This window comes from Scyliorhinus torazame, chromosome 3 (assembly GCF_047496885.1).
Source record: "Scyliorhinus torazame isolate Kashiwa2021f chromosome 3, sScyTor2.1, whole genome shotgun sequence".
Taxonomy (NCBI): domain Eukaryota; kingdom Metazoa; phylum Chordata; class Chondrichthyes; order Carcharhiniformes; family Scyliorhinidae; genus Scyliorhinus; species Scyliorhinus torazame.
Window position 1 is genome coordinate 139,833,498 of NC_092709.1, and position 17,949 is coordinate 139,851,446.

General features: G+C 44.3%; 1 protein-coding gene across 16 annotated transcripts in view; it reads left to right on the forward strand.

Moving 5' to 3' along the window:
- The first annotated feature begins 935 nt into the window (after positions 1-935).
- Positions 936-17,949, forward strand: part of ptpn13 (protein tyrosine phosphatase non-receptor type 13) — a 411,247-nt gene continuing 394,233 nt past the window's right edge. For 9 of the 16 annotated variants that reach the window (XM_072496272.1, XM_072496284.1, XM_072496277.1 and 6 more), the window contains exon 1: positions 940-1,250. The gene's annotated coding sequence lies outside the window, so the exon portion shown is untranslated. Of the gene's footprint in view, positions 1,251-1,281; positions 1,349-17,949 lie in introns of those variants that run through there. The other 7 variants (XM_072496268.1, XM_072496267.1, XM_072496278.1 and 4 more) reach the window with 3 other exon arrangements.

Below are 17,949 nucleotides of genomic sequence, written 5' to 3' on the forward strand. Positions count from 1 at the left end.
ATGTTATTGCTCACTTCCAGGGTCAGCAGAATCTATGTCAACATTCAAGATCAGAATGGAAAAAGCCTACTGCATCTGGAATTCCCAGGCAGTCTTCCATCCAAGTACTAACTAGGCCTGAGTATGCTTAGCTTCCGAGATCAGACAAGATCAAGAGTTTGCCTGTTCTCTCCACAGATGCTGAATGATCCCCTGAACATTCGCACGTTTTCTGCTTTAAGGGTGGGACGGACTTCTGAGTACGAGGTAAACAGAACCTCGGAGACAAATCGGATTCTGCCATGCGGGGAACTAGATCGATGAACTAGGATGGTCAAAATTGTGTTTCCCCACCCTCAAATATCCTATAAATATTTTTTTGGATGCAAGTTCCCCAGAATTTTGTTTACCGAATTTTTTTCTCCAAAAATAGCAACACCAACTGCTTCGATCTGATTTGTTTCAGGAGTAACTAAAAACAGTAAAATGCTTGGGAAACTCAGCGGGTCGCAGGAGGGAGAAAGAAGTTAAGAGTTTCGAATCCAACGTGACTTCTTCCGAATTGAACATGGTGATTTCTTTAAAAACAAGTTCGAGTGCCAGCTCAATTCTCGCTTTGCGGGAGGTGAGAAATCTGACTGAAATCGATATATAAACTTGCATTTATATAGTGCCTTAAGAAAAGACGCCGGTAAGGCGTCAAAACGTTTTACAGACAAAGGAGTGTCGTAATGCTTGGAGTGTCGAATTTGTCTTTAAAATGTAACCTATCGACGCGAAAAGTAAAACGAAACTGCTTGTGTACATTAAGACAGTCTTAACGTGCCTTTCTTCAGGATTGACAGATGCTGTCGAGCTGCCCAGTTGACTGGAAGCCGAGGTGAAAGGGAGCAAGGAGAGGGAGAGACTGCATCTCCCAGGCTGCAGTAAAGAGTGGAGCGCTCAGGGATGCGCAGGCGCGAGGTGCCTGGCCGACACAACGTTCGACAGGCTGCATCTGCACGACGAGGATACACTGTAGCCGTGCAACCCCCACCCCCAAAAATACACCCTTCCCCATACATACAACTCTAAAGAGATATGCCCGGGTTGCTCCAGGAGTTGCCGGGATCCCTGAAGTAAACAACAACATTTTTTAAAAAACCCTGAATCTTGTTGTGAAATGTTCCTCTCCTCCCAGCCGAGTCATTGCGGAGATGCGGCTGGGCTCCAGTGCGCTCCTTGACCGCAGTGCCGCGAGAGCTCCGTCTTGCCTCTCCCTATTACCGCCGGTAAGTTGGAAGAATTTAAATAGATGTCTGCGGAGCTCAAGGGGCTTATTTAAACTGAACGCGGGGAGGAGGTGAAATTCAGTGGAGAGAATTGCACGGTAGGGGATACACGGTGCCTGCTAGTGGTAGCGACAGAAGAACTTGTCTTGGTTATTTGCAATTGGGGGTTGGAGATAGAGAGCAAGAAGGGAGGAAATGGATTAAGTTAGTTTGAAAACATAGTGGCTCGGATCTTAATTTGCAGTTTAATGACGGAAATGAGATGGCCCTTCTCGCATTCAATATGGAATCGGCGTTTTTTGTTCCCATACGTTATTCTGAAGTTGTTTACTTGTTGCTTTTCCTGCAGAATTTGAGTTTTGGTAAAACTTCATTTGAACGAAAAGCGTTTAGTTAATGGGCTGGTCTCAGTGCTTCCTGGAATGACAAAGGGAAATAAATTTTAGAAAATTAGACCACTTCAGACCACATTTAGATTGTGATTTCGCTGTCTGAAGAAGCAGATACTTTTTTTGACCGCACTATCTCCACTCAGCCATTGTGTGAAGCTAATCGATTGCTCTCTCGAAAATTACACTGGCGTTAATACGAGTCCCGCTGCACGCTCGTTACAAAACATGGGTCATAGAGATCACCCCATTAACGTTTAGAATCGAAATAGGCTAGAGGTTTCCAAATGCTCCATTACACTTTTTTGTGTTTCGGATGAGGAATTCTCATGTGTGTTTTGGTGGGGGGGGAGGGGGATTGGGAGAGGAGAAGGAACCTTGTCAGACACCTTTCCAATTATGTATAAATTTACAAATACCTGTTGGTAGCACTGAATTGGTCACGAGTTTTCAAATCTGGCAGTCAGTAAAGCAGTGGCTCTGATCTTTAAGCTTGCAACCCGGGCGGGAAGGCATGACATACTCTGTGAACCACTATCCCCATAGCAACCCGTAATGAAGGAGCTGCCGAACAAGAGGCCTGGTGATGAGTCTTCACATGCCAGATTTTGTTTTAGAAAACAGTGATTTACATAGTTTCCCGAAGAGTGCCAATCGGTTTGCCACACACCACTGCATTCGTTTATTACAAGTACTGTATAATTAGCGACATTAAATTAAGTCAAATGATTGAACTTATTTCAGTGATTAGGTGGTTGTGCTTCTATTTATTTTAATTCAAATAAATCCCTTACTTTTTCCAGCCGAATAGTTGATGTAAATACAAATGTAATATTTTCCTTACAATAAGCAAACCCAATTTTAAGGAGGGGGAAGATGTGTGTGTGTGTGTGTGTGTGTGTGGGCTGAGTTAAGACTTTTTTTCTTGTACCAGTGATGTGTGGCGTCTCAGTTTTACTGTACACTTGCTTAACATTCTGATTTTCTGGTATTTGTAGCTCCTTGTTTTCTAGATTGAATCCAACATATCTGCCCAATATCCAGCCTCTGATTGAAACTATCATTACAGAGACAGTAATGAACTATTTGGTTTGTCTTGTACCCTGTGATGTCTTATGAAATCAGGCCATAGCTGATTACTTAAAATAATTTAGTTTGACAGGAAAATAATCTCATAGGTGGAACTGTTTAATAAATTAGAAGTAAAGTTGTGTTGTAACTTTCTGAGCATTCCCACATCAGACTTAGATAACTTGATGCTGGATTTGCATTTAATTTTGTCCTTCAAACATTGTTGGACTGCAAATCATTTATTAAAAAAAAAAAAAAAAAAAAAATTTTTTTTAAATCTGATTGCATTTTATGCCTACATTGCAGAGGACATTAAAGCAGTAACATAGAAGTCTTCACAAACTGTATATATTTATATATGTACAGGGAGAGAATGTGATACCTATGTGCAAGTCTTGGCGGGGAACAAAACAGTGGGTGTAAAGATATTATTGTTGGGGCCCCTGAACTCAGCCACACCCTCTGTGCTGTTCCTGTGTTGTGTGCATCGTCTCGTGGCATTAGGACATACCTGGTGCCTTTGGTGCCACCTGGATGTACTTCTAGCGAGGTCATACCTGTGTATTTTGCTGCTGTTTGTTCCCTCCTGTTCCCCTGACTTTCGTTGTGTCCTGGTTGTTGTTTGTTCCCTCCCTCCCTATCTTCCTAATCCTCCTTTTTGTTCTGTTACCGGGGCTGGTTTCCACCCTCCCATTGGCTGCTGGTTACAAATAGGTCTTGGAATTGCTTCCATTTGTTGTGGAAGCCTTCCTCCGATCCTCATATTGTGAATTTTATTTTTTCCAACTCTGCTAAGTCGGACAACCAGTCTGTGTTAGATGTTTAGCTGCTGTTGTATAAAGAGTCAAAAGTTCTGCTCCTTTTCACCAGCACCTTTATTTCACTTAAACAGACTCGGCACAAAACTATCACATCACATCACCTGACACAAAGGCCACCTGAAGCCCCTTTACATATCAGTGTCAATTATTGGATACTTAACATAAATAAGACAACTAATTGGAATGTCTCTTAACCCATTATTTAACAGTCCCCCTTCCTTGGAGAGAAAAAACAATAATTAGGGGAAAACAAAATGACAAGAAACTCAAAAACATACACTCAATTTCCCCCCCCCCCTTTTTTCATTTTTGGAAAAAAAAAACAGTCACAGAAACAAGCGCCCTTCATTAACAATATCCAAACGGTTCTGTGAGCTAAACCCTCTTTTTGTAAAACAGTCTGACAATTGATAGCTACTGTCGACCCATTTAATCTTTGCTATTTCCACTCTGTCCAACATCTGCTTCAAACTTGCGATGTCTATCCTTAACCTGTTTTCATTGACACTTTTTGTAGAGTGCACATTTTCCCACAGGGATTTATTGTCAATGTGACATTCAATAGGTATATTACCCGAATCCCCTAATCCCGAAATTTCTGTCAATATCTGAGATGTATAAAAGGCCATATCCACTGCCTCTACAAGGCTTAATGTCTCAGCAGCCAAAGTGCTTTTTACCACTCCTTATTTTCTTTGTTTCCCCACACAAGAGGGCAACATTTACCATTGTTCCCCAAAAGAAAAATTATAAAACTCCTGCGCTTGGGAACCCCATCACATCAATTTGCATAGGGCGCAAATAAACTGAGTTTCAAGTGCCTAAGGTCACCTAAAACCAGGAACCTCAAAACACACTCTTGAATTTTTAGTTTAACCAGCGCTTTATTTGCTCTTCTTATGTCTTCCACTTTGGGATCATTCATTTTTGTACTCAACTCTAAGACCTCAAAACTCACATCCGGTCTAGTCTGTCTACCTAACCAATTCAGTTGCCCAATTAAACCTCGCAGTTGCTCTTTTTCCATCTTTGAAACCATTGCTTCTTTTTGTGAAACCCAGCCATGGCTAATTGCTATTGGGCTGATGCTTTCCAAATAAGATTGCTGATGTAAAGTCGCCCCTAACTCTTAGTCTGTCCGATTTCCAGTCCAATATATTTAAATGCACCGGAAGCCTGACTTCCAACCCTGAATTCTTTCCTCAAACCAGAGATTACAATAGCTTTGAAATCACTAGTCCCACCCCACAAAAAATCATCGACATGCATCATAAAGACGCCAGAAAGATTTCCTTTATAGTGCCAGTAAAACATTGTGGATATGCTTTCAACTGGCAACAGCCTAACTTTAACAAAACTGACCTTACTGAAAAATACCAGACTCTAATCCATATACACATTTGTTCAACTTCCAGAGTACCCCTTCTGTGTTAGCTGCCTCTTTAGGAGGATGGAGAAAAATGTCTCTCTGGAGCTGATGCCCCTGCAAAAAGACAGCTTTTATATCAATGGATTTGCATTCCCATGCCTTTGCGGCTAAGAGAGCCAAAATGATCTTTAAAGTAACTTTTCCTACCATAGGTGAAACTACCCTTAAATCCTGATCTTCTAAGTTTTCTTCAAATCCCCTTGCCACAAGCCTGGCCTTTGCCTTATAAGTTCCATCCGGAAGAACCTTTTCCGCGCAAATCCTTCTGCGGGATAGAGGTCTTTGTCCCCTATCCGGTATTTCCGTGTAGACCCCAATTTCACTCCAACTATGCAGTTCTTGCTGTTTAGCATCTTTGATAACCTTTTCATCTAATTTATTGGAAGCCACCAAAATCTCATGTGAATGTGGGCTTCTACTCCTATTAGTATTCATAGTCGTACTCATGTTCCGAGACCTTGATAAACTACGTCCCCTCTCTCGCCTGGTATCTTGTTCTTGATCTTTCCCTTCTGCTGTGGGATGTCCTTTTAATAGTTCTCGACCTTTTCCTGCAGACCTGTTCACTGTCCGATGTGCTATCTGAACTGGCACTGCGTTTCTGTGCCCTCCATTTTTGAACTTCGTGTTCCCAATCCATTGTCTTGACTCCTTCCCCTGAATGCTGTACATTCAACCAATATTTATACTTTCCAGTGGCCTTCCCTGCTCTACTAATAATAGTTGCATCATTCCATTGACTAGACCCTTCAGGCAAGTATGTCACTTTTGTACCAACTTTTGGCAGTTGTCCTTTTGTAAAAAATGGCCTGTTCTAATTCATCAGAAGTGTTGTGGTCCTCTACAGAAACCCTGTCCTATATCAGTTAACTGGTCCTCATAGTTCTGTAACACTTGTGTGCCAGATGACCCTGGTTCCTCATCATGTCTGTCTGTCTGTTCTGTCTAAATTTGTAGTCTGTATCCATTATCCTTGATGAATGTACCCTAACAGTTTGATTGCCATGTTGCAAAATAATTGTTTTGCCATCTATGCCTATGATCTTCCCTGGGCCTGTCCATTCATTAAAATTGTCTCTCTTATAGTATACTGTCTCTCCTTGCTGAAAAACAGTATTTGATGGCCGTACATTATGCCTTGAAGCTCTACGAATTCTTTCAGAGACCTCTGCTTCCAAAAAGGCTTTTCTACTGCTATGTAATGCGTTTAAATGCTCAGCAAAGGCAGAGCTAATTGTAGTCCCTTCCCAAGCTGGAGGCTGGTCATCCAAAATGGACGGAAGTTTAGAATTTCTACCAAACACTAATTGATAGGGACCAACCATCTGCAATGAATTCTTTGCATGTTCCATGCTAAAGCTGAATTTAGCCTGCAATTCGGTCTATCTGCCAAAATTTCCCAGAGCACGTCATCGATTACAGCATGGTTTCTTTCACAGACACCATTACTAAATGGGCTTTCTGCAGCCTTAGAACTGTGATATTCACATTTTCACACATGTCCCTAAACTCACCATTAGCACATTCACCCTCATTGTCCTAAGAAATTTTGCCGGTGGGCCCATTCCTGTCCCTATCCATTTTTCCATGATTTGATCCAGAATTACTCTCTTTTCTTTACTTCGTACAATCGTTGATTGAGTAAATCTGGTTGCTAAATCTACAAAATGCAAAATAGATATATTGTTGACTTTATCCCAGATCGTAAGGTCCATGGCCACAATGGCGTTAAAATCCCTGGCCAAAGGTAGGGTTACTATCGGCCGTGCTGGTGTCCTTCTGTACTTCCTACAAACTTCACAGCGATCACAAACCTGTTCTATCAGTTTAGTATCGTCTTCATCCCTTACCTCTGCATCCTTCAATAAATTTTTCAGCCTCCGAGGAGACGGATGCATAAATTGCCTATGCAGCTTTAATACAACAAGCTTTTTATCAGCTAAAGTCCCATTTTCAACTGCCATTAACACATCCTTAACCACTCTACTTGAAATATTATTTGTCAGTAATGGAATACAATAGTGTCCCGACTGTGTAAATTGTAAGTCCACCGTCTTTCCAAAAACTGTTGCCTTATCCAGTTTCATGTGTGCTTTCTTCATCGACGGTCTGCTCAGAAGCAGGTATCTCACTTGATACAACATCCGTGCTAATGAAAAGATTCACTCTGTCAATATTGCAAGGGATCACCACTCTTTTCAGCGAGTTCAGAGTATTATCATCCCCAAACCTGAAACTTGTGGAACTTTCAAATTCCTTAACCTTGTTACGATTTTCAGCATTCAAAGAGTCCAGGTAACAATTTAACCAGTCAATTCCACACACAGTAGATGTGCAGCCACTGTTCAACACAGCACAATTGAAGGATTCTGCAACCAACACCCTCATTACCGGCGTAAAACTGTTTGTCAATAGGCCAACACCTTCTTTCTGGTCACTATCTTTTTCCTCTTCTGACTCTTCAGTGTCATGTGTCGCTTCAAACACTATTATAATGTGTTGGACAGTTGAAAGCATAATGGTATTGAGAGTCACATCGGAAACATCGATTTATCATGCCCCGTGCATTTCTGGGGTTCATCTTCCTATTGTAGGTTCTCACTGCGTTTCTGTCTTTATAATTTCCGTGTCTCGATATCCTTCTATAGTCTTGGAACCTGTTCGTAGCTGTACGATTTTGCCATCCTGTTAGTAGTGTACCTTCCATATTCTGTTTTATTGCAGGCTAACCTATTTGGGTCATTGGAGCCATCGGAATCGAATGTTTCCCCAGAAACATTTTTAAAAGCTTCTGTCATCTGATTGAATAAGGTATCCTTATCCGCAAACTGAACTCCTGTCAAAACCAGGAGCCTATCCATGTTGCTCACTCTAGCATAGTCAAGTAATTTAAAGGCAACACAGACTGTGGAAATTCCAGGTTGTGTTTCTGCAGCCTTTTATATAGTCTGCCAAATTCCATTATATATTTAATGCCCTACCTGCTACAGTAGTGAACTCGCCAACATTGAGGGCATTTAAAAGTTTATTGGATAAACATATGGATGATAATGGCATAGTGTAGGTTAGATGGCTTTTGTTTCGATGCAACATCGTGGGCCGAAGGGCCTGTACTGCGCTGTATTGTTCTATGTTCTATGTTCTATATTCTTCAATGGAGAAATCCTCTATTTTCCGGAACCTATCAAAATCTGACCATGCTTCATACGCACTTAACAAGTCATCCTTCTTATAAATCTTATCCATATAACTTAATAGAGTCTGCAGACCTTGTTCTGAGTCTAACTCTTCCAATTCCAGCTCAGAAAGCACTTTGTTTCGGATTTTACTGCCATATGGTAGAGAAAGAGCCAGTGCCATACCTTGTTTTCTCTTTCCCAAGGCAGTTACATTAGTCTACATAACTACTGCATTTCTCCATTGGTCATGCGATCCCCTTTCAGAAAATAAGGGGGGATAGTCATATCTGGCCATCTTAATCCTAGGTTCAGCCATATATCTTTGTTGTTTTTTTCTTCTCACTCACTCTTTGGTTTGGTGTGGAAAAGTTGTATCTTTCAACCCTTCACATTTGCACAGCAACCATCCTCTGCTACCATTTGTTAGCCGTTTAGCTGCTGTTGTATAAAGAGTCAAAAGTTCTGCTCCTTTTCATCAACACCTTTATTTCACTTTAACAGACTCTGCACAAAACTCTAACATCACATCACCTGATTACATATCAGTGTCAATTATTGGATACTTAACATAAATGAGAGAACTAATTGGAATGTCTCTTAACCCATTACTTAACAGTCTGCGGCCGTGGGTGGCACTGTTGATCTCCAGCCAAGCAGAAGTCTCCAGTGTGCGATCAATGAGACAAAGATTAGGGCTTCTGCCTCACTCTCCTTGAACAATTCTGACTGTTCCAAGACCCCCTAGGCTGCCACTAGTGGACATTGCTCCAGCCTCACTCCCATGACCCTGGACATGGCGTCAAAGAAGGTGGTCCAGTACCCGATCTGTCTGGGGCAGGACCAGAACATGCGAGTGTGGTTGACCGGGCCTCCTTGGCACTGTTCACATTTATCCTCCGTCTCGGGAAAGATCCCACTTATGCGCGTTCACCTCCATGAGGAGGTGAAGTTCACCGTGTGCAGTGCTTTGCTGCAGAGTCCTTCCCCTATCTCTATGCCTAACTCTTCCACCCATTTCTCCCATGTCTCGTCCAGTGGTGACCATGTCTCTTCCAGTAGTCGTCCGTACATATCCACGCAGTTTACCCGCGGTCAGGAGTTTGTCCAGTAGGGGGTGTCCTGGTAGTCGGTGGAATATTTTTGTCTCCTTACGAGACCGTTTCTTAGCTACATGTATCGCAACTAGTTTGTCTATGAGTTTCCCTAGGGTCACTAACCTGCCATTTATGTATAGGTTTCTTACCTTCCGTGTCTCCTCATCCTGTCTCCACTGTTTAAAGTGTCGCGGGGGGAACCTATGGTTGTTGCAGATGGGGGCCATGGTGGACATTGCTCTCTGACTGAAGTGCTGCCTGAGCTGCTCTCTGACTGAAGCGCTGCCTGAGCTGGTTCCGTGGCCTCACCGTGGTCAGCACCATAGGGCTCCTTGACTACTTGGCTGTGGGAATGGAGGAGCCTTGGCCAGCGCCTGGAGGGCTGTTCCCATGCAGGAACTCCTCTGTCTGTACCTATTCCGCTCCCAACTCTTTGACCCAGCCCCATATTTACTCTGTAGAGTTTGCCAAGTGGTTGAATTATAGGTTTGGATAGGCCAGTCATCCCATGTTTCTCTTTCTTTGCAATATGCTCTTGTGGATCCAAGGGCCCACCCCCCCCACCCCACCGCGCACATACACATGTCATGATCAGTTTGTCTAGTTTAGTGAAGAAAACTTTGGGGATGAGGATCGAGAGAGATCTGAAACATCTAGGAGCAGCACGTTCATCTTGATTGTCTGCACTCTGCTTGCCAGAAAGAATGGAAGTACGTCCCACCTCTGTAAGTCGCTCTTTAGCTCCTCTATCAAAATCAACAGGTTCCATTTGTGGATCTGTGTCCAGTCGTGGACTATTTTGATCCCCATGCATCAGAATTTGGTTTGGTCTAGTCTGAATGCCAACTCTCCCAGTTCTGATTTTATCTCCCTGTCATGAACCGTCATGGGGAACATATCGCTCTTGCTCAGGTGATGTTTGTCACCTGTAAAGGCCCCAGACATCCCTAGGAATTCCACTATTCCTCTCATGCTGGCTAGGGGATTCGAGGCGTAGAGGAACAGGTCATCTGCGTAGATGAGACTATGCTCCCTGTCTCCTCTCTGTATGCCTTTCCACACCTTCACTGATCCAAGAGTGATGGCCTGTGGCTCGATTACAAGGACAAATAGCAGCAGGGACAGTGGGCATCCCTGCCCCGTGCCACTGTGCAGCCGGAAGTACTCCGAGCTGGTGGCGTATGTCTGTATGCTCACCGTGGGAGCGCTGTACAGCCGTTTCACCTTTGAGGTGAACCCTGGCCCAAACCATTCCATTACCTCTTATGAGGTACCTCCATTCGACTATCTAAGGCCTTCTCAACGTCCAGGGAGATGATCATTTCTGGTATCCCCTCCCCGGGTGGGATGATAATCACGTTCAGCGGGTGCCTGATGTTTGCCATTATTTGCCTGCCCTTGACAAAGCCTTCTGATCTTCCTCGACTATCTCCAGCACAACACACTCCAGTTGCCTTGCCAGGGTCTTCGCCAGGACTTTGGCATCAGTATTCAGGAGTGAGATGACTCTATATTACGCACACTCCGTTGGGTCTTTTGTCTTTTTTAGGGATCTGTGATGTTGAGGCCTGTGCCAGCATGAGCGGCAGGGTCTCCCTCAATAGCGAGTCGTTGAACATCCCCCATACATGCCGGGCCAGTGCCGCTGCAAGTATTTTATAGAAGTCCACCGGGAATCCGTCCGGACCCCTCCCAGCATGGAGTTAATGCTCTTCACGACTGCCACCAGTTTTAGTGGTGCTTCCAGTCCCTGCCTCTCTTCCTCCCCCACAACTGGTATGTTCTGTCCGTCGAGGAACTGTCTCATCTTCGGGTTCCCCTCTGGTGGCTCGGAGGTGTGTAGCTCCCAGTAGAAAATTTCAACGGCCTCATTGACCTTGTCTGGCTCTGTGACCAGTTTGCCATTCTTATAATTCACCTGTCCTTTCCCTCATGGCTGCCTGCTTCCTCAGCTAGTGAGTCAGCAGGCGGCTAGCTCTTTTTGTCACTGCGTGCCTTAAATGCTTTAATTTCCCCCCCCCTATCACTGCCTTCAGTGCCTCCCCATTCTGGTTGCGGGTTAAGTATCCGTCGATGGCTTGTGATATTCATTCGCAGAATGCCTTGTCGGTGAGGAGGGCTGTATCCAGCCTCACATCCAAGTGTTGCGGAGTTTGACCTCCCATGATGAGTCTAGGTCGGAGATTATTGACACAGTCTGCATTGTCCCAGTTAGAGGCGTACACACTTACAAGCACCACTGATGCCCCATCCAGGACCCTGCTGACCATGACTTACCTTCCCCTTGTGTCTGTTACCATTGTTGTCTCCGTGAAGGTAGTTCTCTTATTAAACAGTATTGCCCCCCCCCCCCCTCCCCCCCCCCCCCCCCCCCCCCCCCGCACCCCCTCCTCCCCTTGCCTTCGTCCCCGTAAGACGCTTGGTAGGTCAGTCCTATCCAACTTTTTCTTGCCCTCAGTTGACCCTTCTCCCTCAGGATAGTCTCTTGGAGGAAGACTACGTCAGCCCTCGGGCTTTTCAAGTGGGCGAAGCCTCTGCATTTTTCATCAGGCCGCTGAGTGCCTTGGCGTTCCGGGTGACTATCCTGTGGGGGGGGGTTTTGTTCTCTCTTTACACCCCCCCCCCCCCCCCCCCCAATATTTGCGGGGTCAGCCATACCTCATGGATGTGCCCCTGCGCTCCGGGGTTTCCTTTTGTTTGGGGACCTCCAAGATGCCTGCCATTGTCTTCTTTGTTCCATCCACCTCCTATGTCTGACCTGTTGTAACCAACATTCTATCCCCGGACCCAATTCCCCCTGCCCCATGTACCTATGGGTCCCACCCCCACCTTCCCCCTGGTTAGTTGTCCTCCCACCCCCCTCCTTCTGCCAGGTACTCTCGGGAGCTGCGCTGCAGTCCCGCCTGCCAGCATGTTCGCCAGTATGGTGTGTGTGTGTGTGGACGTTCCTTTTGTGGAATGACAAAAGGCGCCACATGATAAAAACCAACAAAAAAGGGGAGAAATAACAGCTGAAGATAAAACTAACGAGAGCATTTTGTTCATAGTCTAGTTGTGTCCATCACTGCTGTACTCTTAGCCTGTTTTTCTGGACAAATTTGTTGTTTCTCCCGGTGTATTAAAGTAGTGTTCTTTGTTGGCATATGTCATGCAACTTTTGCCAGGTACAACTAAGGTTGGTGAGGATGAGGGTGATAGTGTGACTTCATAAGGGGCAGAATGCAACCAGCTGGGTTTTAAAGGAGGTGGTATTTCTGTAGGGTGAAGTTTAGGAGACCAACAAAGAAGGTGCAGGAGAAATTGAGTCCAGAAGGATTGTGCTGCTATTTGGCAGGCTACAGAGAAAGGAAATTAATATATTTTTTTAACAGACTCTGGGGTAAGGTAAAACACTCAAACTCCATGTTGGAATCTAGCCTCTACAACAGTCCCTTGACTTGAAGTACTTGAGTATTGATGATAAAATACATTTTGTTGAAGCTTTTCATCTAGCACTCATCAGGACAATCGCATGACTACCAGTGTTGGGGGAAATAACAACTTTATACTGGCTACAAAGAGAGTGCTGATTGGTTGGTAAGTGGGCTCTGGTAGAGGTGTTGCCAAAGAGAATTCACCAGTTAATGGTGACTGACTATTAACTGGCAAGCATTGTTTGAAAATTTAAACCAGGCAGCTTTACTCTGATGGGCCAAGGCATTGCCCTGAAGAATAAACCAACAAATGACTCTCACTTACTTTGTTTAGCTGAAACAGGCGCAATATGTATACAAAAGAACATGGCCCTGTGCATTAATATATGTAGCTTCCAGTACACACACACATGCTGCACTGCAAGCCCAACTGACGATCCTAATTGGTTGGCAGTGCAATTTTAGCATTCAGGGTTATTTAACAAATGTTGTCCTAACGCAGAATCACATCTAATGTTGGATATGGTGTTCTGAGTTTTACAAGCACAGGCTGTTTGGCTACAGTCTGTAGCTTGCCCCTTGCAAACCGTGGAGGGACATGCCATTTGATACAATCCCCCAGTCTTTGGGAAGTACAGCCTACATACCATCTACCTAATATACATCTGCCAATCAGAAACTACTTGCCCACAAGTCAGCACTCCCTTCCCATACAGTATAAAATTGTTGTTTCCCCCGATATTGGCAGCACTGAAATTCATATACCATATTACTCATTTATGTGATAGGCAAAATATCTTTATGGCTTAATGGCCGCATCCTGTTAATGGTGAATGCCACTCATGTTGCTACTGCATAGTAGTAGTGTGAAACAGCTAGCTTCACCAGTTGCTTAAATTTTTGAGATACATTGCCCATCCAGGGTAATCTTGGGTAGACTGGACTCTTTTCAGGACTGAAAGTGACGCCCTTCGGACTATTGTGAGTTTTTCAATCAGGCTTACAGTGTGACGCATTTCTGTGTACTGGGAGCTATACATGTTAATACACAGGGCCATTCTTTACAGACAGAAAGAACGTATACACATTGCACCTGTAACAAAATAGCCAATAGCCTTCATGATTCATTGCTCAGGGCAATGCCGTGACCATTTGGAGCCAGGTTGCCTTGAGGTACTTAAGCTGAACATACATTATCTTTAGGCAATCATTGCATTGCTGGCTTGCTTACACTATTAGCGAAGCAGAATGTGGACTGAAGCAACTAATCTTACATTTCTTCTGCTTGTGGAGTTGTTTTCGTCTAGGATTGTGCCTCAAATATACAGAAGTTCAAAGGCAACATCTGCATCTCCCCAAATTATTGGAGCCTTTGTTAGGTTATGGGGAGGAGTGAGTGGACTGTAGGAGTTTGTCCTTCAGCACTCCAACACCAATTCTCTAGGCAGATCTGTTTTTAGCAGCAACCAGTGTCACTTTCTGTGGGATGCCTATTCTTTATTGTACCAGATGTGCAGCTTGGCAAGAATTAGTTTGATAGTGAGCTACATATCAAAATATTACTCCGTTGACAGTTTGGCATGTTTCCCGGTGCCAGGTAAAATGGCGAATAGCATATAATTATCCACTAGAGATTCCCTATTGTAAAGATTCATCACTAAGGAAAGCTAAATGTAGTAAGTGATGCATGAAAGCTGCAGTGATCTGAACTCTAGTTTTCACTCTTCTCAAAAGTAACTGCAATTTTGGATACAAGCTGATATACTATTTTGAGCCTCCATGTGCTTATGTTATATGACGGCTTCCACTATATTTGTTCCTTTGTTGAGGTACGGTATCCCACAAGTTCCGAAAGACATGCTTGTTAGGTGAATTGGACATTCTGAATTCTCCCTTGGCGTATCCAAACAGGCGCCGTAGTGTGGCGACTAGGGGTTTTCCACAGTAACTTCATTGCAGTGTTAATGTAAAAGGTCTACTTGTGACACTAATAAAGATTATTATTAATTATCTAGTCAGGGTTCCATTATTCATTTCTGCTAAGAGACAGAAATAAGATAGTTTTAGTATTTTTAATGGTATTTTAACCCTTTTTATTGTAGGCATTCCATCACTTAGAAGAAACAATTTGAGCATCTTTGGTGAATGCAGTACAGTGTCCAATGTACTTCGATCAAAGTTTTATATGTTCAAACCTGCTTTCATTTTGATGAACTAAATTGAAGATAATCTTGAGATTTAAATTGAGAGAGGCTTTGAGTTTATGATGTGCCTGAAGGAATTACTTCAGCTGCTGATGCACGTGCTACCTTTTCACTTCCAACTGCATGAGTTTGCACCAGTATTTATCCAGGTTTGATCAAAATTTGGTCTGCAGCCTGAGACCATGACACAGAGGATTGGATTTCTACTTATTAATGCTGGGTTCAGGTTTTACATATATGTCACATTACATAATTTACACAACTAAAAATGCAAAAGAAAGGCAAGCATCTCCAAGCTTTTTCTGACCTGGAGCCAGGGTTTGTTAAGCCCTTGTCCCTGGGCTTTGCCTGCGTTCAATGGTTACAATTTGTAGCCTCAAATAAACAAGCTACATAAAATACATCCCATCTTAACCAAATAACAATACCACTAATGTTTGGTATATTACTTATCTGACATCACCACAAGTAGGAGTAGATCAGTCACTAATTACTGCTGTCATAACAGCTTCCACTTCCATAATACCTTTTTAATATCGTGAAATACTGAAACGACTTACGGTGGCGACATGTAGGTGGAGGCTGTACACGAGGTGGCTGCCACTAGAGTCCTTGGTTTTTGGCCCCTTTCACCCAGTTTTCAAGGGAATTTGTGTGTAAACTTATCCTAATAGAGTTGTGGGCACAAGAGAATGCCAAAATCCCACGGGAGCAAGAGCTACTCCGCCGGCAGAGTCGACGACCGTATGTAGTGCGGTTGGAGGAAAGATGGCGGGAGCAAGCTCGCTGGGTGGGGCTGCTCCCATTACAGTGGATATGCTGGCCAAGGTAATGGCTGTGGAGTTTGGTAATTTGCCAAACATTTTGAGTGACAAGATGATGGACACTCTTAAATGGGTGGAAGAGTCGCTGGCCCTGATAAAGGAGACTCTTGGGAAAACGTCGGAGACTGCGGGAGCATGATGAGGTGCTGAAGTGGGTGGAGGAAGCACTGTCGTGACAGAGTGACCAGCTCGCCTCGCGATATAGGGTTCACGAAGAAGATGTTGGGGATTGAAGAGTTTCACAAGGCCATAAGCAAAATGCAGACAGGCAAGGCACCAGGGCCAGATGGTTCCTGGGGGAATTTTATAAGAAGTTTACGGACCGGCTGGTACTGTTGTTGATGGAGATGTTTGAAGATGCTTAGACAAGCGGTCGTTCACGGAAACTGAGGCAGGCTTCCATTTTGCTTCTATTGAAGAAAGATAAGGACCCAGTTGAGTGTGGGGTGTATTGGCCAATATCTCTACTAAATGTAGATGCCAAGATTCTTGCTAAGGTACCGCCGCTCGGGTTGGAGGAGTGTCTTCCACAGGCTGTCGGTGGTGAGCATGGAGAAGGGGGGTACCTCGGGGATTTATTGGAGGTTTCTGGAGGAAGATAAGCCACTGCTGGAGTGGGTTACGGCTAAGTGGGAGAAAGAGTTGGCAATAGCACTGGGGGAGGGGGTGTGGCGTCAAGTGTTGCGCAGGGTGAATGCCACAACTTTGTATGCAAGATTAGGGTTGATTCAGTCGAAGGTGGTGCATGGAGCACATTTAAAGAGGTCAAGGATGTTTGAGGGAGTGGAGGACCAGCGTGAGCAGCATGGGAGGGGCCCGGCCAATCATGTTCACATGTTTTGGTCTTGCCCTGAACTGGGATCATTTTGGGTCTCATTCTTCAGCACCCCATCGACAATCTTACAACCGGATTTGGAGCCAGATCCTCTCTGGGCCATAGTTGGGCTATTGGATCTGCCGGCGGGGGTGGATATTTTAGCCTTCCCCTCGCTAGTGGCTTGTAGGTGCATCCTGTTGGGGTGGAGGTCAGCTTCTTCGCCCTGTGACTCAGTATGGCTGTGGGACTTAAAGGAATTCCTGCACCTTGAAAAAGTTAAGTTTATCTTGAGAGGGGCGATTGGGGGGCTAGTAGTAGGGTTTTCTTGGGGCGTGGGAGGTGTTCCTTTTTGTACTAGTTCTGTTTGGGGTGGCATTTATTTTATTTCTTATGTACAAAATGCTAAAAATTTATTAAAATATAGCAAAAAAAAAATAGTGAAACATTGCAAGTTAGATTACTGGATGACCAAACAGAAGTTTTAGAGGAGGTGGCAAATTGGTTCAGAAGGCATTTGGATATGGGAAATGATGGGACATTGTGAAAGGCTTTAGAAAAAGTGTTCCACAGCACTGATAATTCCATCAGACATAGGAGCAGAATTAGGCCACTCGGCCCATCGAGTCTGCTCTGCCATTCAGTCATGGCTGATATTTTCTCATCCCCATTCTCCTGCCTTCTCCCCATAACCCCTCATCCCATTATTAATCAAGAACCTATCTATCTCTGTCTTAAAGACACTCCGTGATTTGGCCTCCACAGCCTTCTGCGGTAAAGAGTTCCACAGATTCACCATTCCCTGGCTGAAGAAATTCCTCCTCATCTCCGTTTTAGAGGATCGTCCCTTTAGCCTGAGATGGTGTCCTCTGGTTTTAGTTTTTCCCACAAGTGGAAAGATCCTCTCCATGTCCACTCTATCCAGGCCTCGCTATCCAGGCCTCGCAGTATCCTGTAAGTTTCAATAAGATACCCCCCCCCCCATCCTTCTAAACTCCCAACAAGTACAGACCCAGAGTCCTCAACCATTCCCTATACAACAAGTTCTTCATTCCAGGGATCATTCTTGTGAACCTCCTCTGGGCCCTTTCCAAGGCCAGATCATCCTTCCTTGGATACGGGGCCCAAAACTGCTCTCAATACTCCAAATGGGGTCTGACCAGAGCCTTATACAGCCTCGGAAGTACATCCCTGGCCTTGTATTCGAGCCCTCTTGAAATGAATGCTAACATTGCATTTGCCTTCTTCACTGCCGACTGAACCTGCACGTTAACCTTAAGAGAATCGTGAACAAGGACTCCCAAGTCCCTTTGTCCTTCTGATTTCCTAAGCATTTCCCCATTTTAGAAAATAGTCTATGCCTGAATTCCTCCTTCCAAAGTGCGTAACCGCACACTTTTCTACATTGTATTTCATTTGCCACTTCGTTGCCCACCCTCCTAGCTTCTCCAAATCCTTCTG